Below are 5020 nucleotides of genomic sequence, written 5' to 3'. Positions count from 1 at the left end.
TGCCATGTTCTCCTGGTTTTCCTCCTACCTCTCTGCCTTCTCCATCCTTGCCTACCTTCTCTTTTGCTCAGCTACCAACAGGGCCGTGGCTCAGCTCAGTCCTAAGCTCTCTTGGCTTCTGTCTACATTTGCTCCTTCTCTCCAAGGTGAGCTCATCCACAGTTATAGCTTGAGGTGCCATTTTAGAATCATCGCTCCCACACCTGTGTGCCTTGCTCTTGGAAACTCTTGCATGGATCCGACTGTCCACTTGACTTCTGCACTTGGATGTCTAATTAGCCTCTTAATGCAGGAAAATCTAAAGCAACTTCTGTTTCACTCCTCACCCAGCCCTGAACCTGTCCCCACCCCATGCCAGCCTATGCTTCAGCTAAGGGTATGACCAGTCACCCAGTTACTTGGGATAGAAATTGAGACATGCCCCTGAATGACTTGTTTCCCTCACCTCACATTCAATCTATTCCCATGCCCTGGCTCTACCTTCAAAACCTGTTTTGACCCATCAGTCAATGCGTGGATAAAGAAAATGTGACACACACATATATATATATGAAATGTATATATATTCTTTTGAGCCTTTACTGTGTGCCAGACTTAACTATAACTGCCCAGACAAAGCAGGATATAAGATAGACATTCATCTATTATTATAGACAGACAGTAAACCCATAACTAATGTTACCAGATAGCAATAAGTGCTCTGAAGAAAATTGAGCAAGGAAATGGAACAGTGATGGGTGATGGGATATGCAGTCATGAGTGATGATATATCTATATATCTATCTCACATGGGGTGTGATATATACACACCATGGAACACTACTCAGCCATAAAAAGGAATGAAATACTGGCATTTTCAGCAACCTGGATGGAGTTGGAGACCATTATTCTAAGTGAATAACTCAGGGATGGAAAAAGAACATCTCATGTTCTCACTTCAAAGTGGGAGCTAAGACGAGAGGCTGCGAAGGCAAAAGCATGATGCAGTGGACTCGGGGGCCTCAGGGAAAGGGTGGGCGGGGCATGAGGGATAAAAGACTACGCATCGGGTCCGGTGTGCGCTGCTCAGATGATGGTGTGCCGAAATCTCAGAAATCACCGGTAAAGAACTGACTCATGTAACTGAATATCACCTGTTCCCCCAAAACTGTCGAAACAAACAACGATGAAACACAAGCCCGTTTTGAATCCAGCCACTTGTCACCATCTTCACTGTTAGAGTCCTGGTCCAAGGTACCATCATTTTTCACCCTTGCAGGGGCCGCTGGCTGGTTCTTCTGCTTCCTTTCCTACTGCCTTCTTCACTGTGGCACACTCCTGCCAATCCTATCCTTCAAAAAGTGGACTGAGTGTGCTTTCCAAAACATAAATATCCCAGAAGTATCCTAATACTTAGAATGGAACCCAAAACCTTGGTCATAGCCTGCCCGCCTCCATGGCCCCATCCCCTGCCGGTTTTGCACCATCCAACAGCCACATCTAGTCCCAAGGAGGTTTTAGATATATCAAGGTGAGTCTCATTATAGGGTCTTTGCACAAGTTGCTCTCACTCCCTGGACATCTCTTCCCTGTGGTCTTCAAATACCACCACCTCCAAGAGGCCCTCCTAGACTACATATCCTATCGCCCATCACTGTTCCATTTCCTTGCTCAGTTTTCTTCAGAGCACTTATTGCTGTCTGGTGACTTTAGCTATGGGTTTACTGTCTGTCTATCACAATAGATGAATGTTTGTCTTGTATCCTGCTTTGTCTGGGTAGCTAGATCTGTGTCTGGCACACAGTAGAGGCTGAAAAAACATAAGCAGAAAGAAGAGAGAGAGAAAACCCCCAACGTGTAGTTTAGGGCAATCTCTGGGGATCCATAAGAGATCAAAAAGCCCATACTATAGCTGCTAATCTTGGTTCCTTAATCTTAAATAACTCCCAGTGGAAGTGATGATTTCACGATCTGAAATTCTTCTCCCTACTCTTTCCTTCTCCCTACATAAGAATAGTCAGACTAAAGTCCATCCAAGGCAACTGTTAACCTCTGAAGCCCGCAGCCACCATAGATAGATTATCTCACAAAATTTTCCAGTATCAATCATTTTATACTTGAGTAACTACAGAGGCCAACATGGAGAATTCCAAAAATGAAGAAATTTGGCTCTAAATGCTATAGTGACAATAATAACTATATTTTGGGGCTATGTTTTGTGCCAAAAAAGATTTCAAATGTTTTCAGTGCATTTCCTCATTCTATTCTCAGAAATGCTCCTTGAAGTTGTTGAATCAGTTATCTATTACTGTATAACAAATCATTTTAAAACTTAGTGGCTTAAAAGAATAACTTTTTTTGGCCCATAATTCTGTAGGCCAGCAATTTGGATTGGGCTCAGCTGAATGGTTCATTTGCTGGTCATGTGCAATCATCCAGCGGCACAACTGGGGCTAAGATGGCCTCACTCATGTGTCTGGTACCTGGTGCCAACTATCAGCTAGGACACATCTCCAGCAGGCCAGCCTGGGTTTCTTTCACATGATGGCAGAGTTCCACAATAGCAAGGCTTATGGCATTTTTCAAGCTGTTGCTTGAGTTGTGTTTATTGATGTCCTATTGCTGAAGGAAGTCACATAGCCAAGCCCAGAGTCAATGCAAAAGGAGCCCACGCAAGGGAAAACTTGTTTATTGGGGCCATTACCAAGCAATCTACCACGGAGGTTAGAACTTTATTATCCATGTTTTACAGGTGAGGAAACTGAGGGTCAGAAAGGGTAAGAAATCTGCTCCATGACCCAGAGCTACTAAAGTCAGAGGGGAACAGAAGTCCTTTGCTTGCAGCCTCAGTATCTCCACTGTCTTCCAAAGGCAATGAAGTCCTCACCTGGAGGAATCAAGACATCACCTTGTGAAATGACAAGATCTCAAGTCCATCTTCACTGAGCTCTCAGCTGCACTTCTTTTATTACAGTTGACAAAGTTATATTAGCTTAAGTCACTTAACGTGTTTGTTCTGCATATTTCTCATCTATAAAGTGGGTTTGTAACAATGCTCTTAGTTTTCCTTCCCTTCTTTTCACAGGTGTTGATCTTGGCTGGGCAAGTGGCTCATGCCTGTAATCCCAGCACTTTGGGATCTACACAGGTAGATCACTTGAGGTCAGGAGTTCGAGACCAGCCTGGCCAACATGGCAAAACCCTGTCTTTACTAAAAATAGAAAAATCAGCCAGGCATGGTGGCGTGCACCCGTAAATCCAGCTAGTCAGGAGGCTGAGGCAGAAGAATTGCTTAAACCTGGGAGGTAGAGGTTGCAGTGAGCCAAAATTGGGTCACTGCACTCTAGCCTGGGTGACAGAGTGAGACTGTCTCAAAGCAAAACAAAACAAAACAAAAACAAACAAACAAACACCCCTACAGGTGTTGACCTTTTCTTTCATTTTGTTTATTGTCTGTTCTTGCTTACTAGCTCATTGAGAGCTGGGGTTGTTGCTACTTTGTCACCATTGTATCCCCAGTGCCTAAAACAGTGCCTGGGATATACTAGGTGCTCAATAAATATTTACTGAATGAACAAATACATGAATAGATGAATAGCGGATTTCAAGTAGCAGGTGGGAGAAAATGGGAAAAAAATAGACCCGTGGCATGGAGAAATCCTTAAAGAAATCCCTGAAAGCCCTTGCCTTCTCTTTGCTACCTAAAATGGTTTGCAAACCACCCTCTTCTGGTCTTCAGGCCCAGTGATCAGCCGTCTCCCCATGTAAAGTCTAACAGGTGAGGGCCAGGGGGCCACCTCTCCATGCGGTCTTCAGGGATCCAGGCCCCTTCTATCTACGGCTCTGCCCTCCTCTAGGTTCTCAGTGTCTCCTCCCTTCAGCTAGCAGATGGGGAAAGAGGGAACAAGTTTTGCTCACAGGGTGGGGGAACTGAAGGAGCAGGAAGTATTTATGAGCCAGATTTGAAAGAGTCTCACATCCTATTGGCTAGAATTGAGTCACATGGCTGTAGCTAGCTGCAAAGGAGCCTGGGAAATGTGTTGCTTTGGCTCTGGAAGAAGAGGTGATGGGTTTGGTTGAACATCTAGTCAGCTTCTGCCATGACTGCTGTTTCTAGCCCAGAGACTTGATAATACTGGAATTTTGCATTTCATGGGACCAGGGGAGTGGGGACGCACTCACTTTCCTTACACCTCTCAACTTTTGCTCACACCCCTCACTACAATAGCATGTCACCCTCTAGTGTAATTTATGCATTTATTAAGCCTCTTGTTTATTGTTGATCCCTCCTCACCAGGATGTGCCTCCCAAAGGCAAAGGGCTTTCTTTGCTTTATTCACCACTATGTCCTCCACACTGGGATGGTGCCCGGCATGTAGTAGGCACTCAATATGATACTGATCAAAAGAAAGTTGATTCCATATCTTGATTATTGTGAATAAACATGGGAGTACATATATCTCTTTGAGGTATTGATTCTTGTTTTTTTGTGGATGTATACCCAATAGCGGAATTGCTGGATCATATGGTAGTTCTATGGTTAGTTTTTGAGGAATCTCTATATTCTTTCCCATAGTGGCTATACTAATTTATATTACCACCAATAGCGTGCAAGCAAGCATCCCCCTTTCTCTGCATCCTTGGCAGCATCCATTATCCCCAGCCTTTTTGATAAAAGCCATTTTAACTAGAGTAAGATGATATCTCATTGCGGTTTTGATTGGCATTTCTCTTACGATCAGTGATGTTAAGCATATTTTCACATATCTGTTGGCCATTTTGAGAAATGTCTTCTTTTGAGAAATGTCTCCCAGCACTTTGGGAGGCCAAGGCAGGCGGATAACGAGGTTAAGAGATCGAGACCATCCTGGTCAACATAGTGAAACCCCATCTCTACTAAAAATAAATAAAAATTAGCTGGGCGTGGTGGTGCGCGCCTGTAGTCCCAGCTACTCAGGAGGCTGAGGCAGGAGAATTGCTTGAACCCGGGAGGCGGAGGTTACAGTGAGCCGAGGTTGCGCCACTGCACTCCAGCCTGGTG

This window comes from Cebus imitator, unplaced genomic scaffold (assembly GCF_001604975.1).
Source record: "Cebus imitator isolate Cc_AM_T3 unplaced genomic scaffold, Cebus_imitator-1.0 Scaffold15, whole genome shotgun sequence".
NCBI classification, from domain to species: Eukaryota; Metazoa; Chordata; class Mammalia; order Primates; family Cebidae; genus Cebus; species Cebus imitator.
This window is presented reverse-complemented; position numbering follows the sequence as displayed.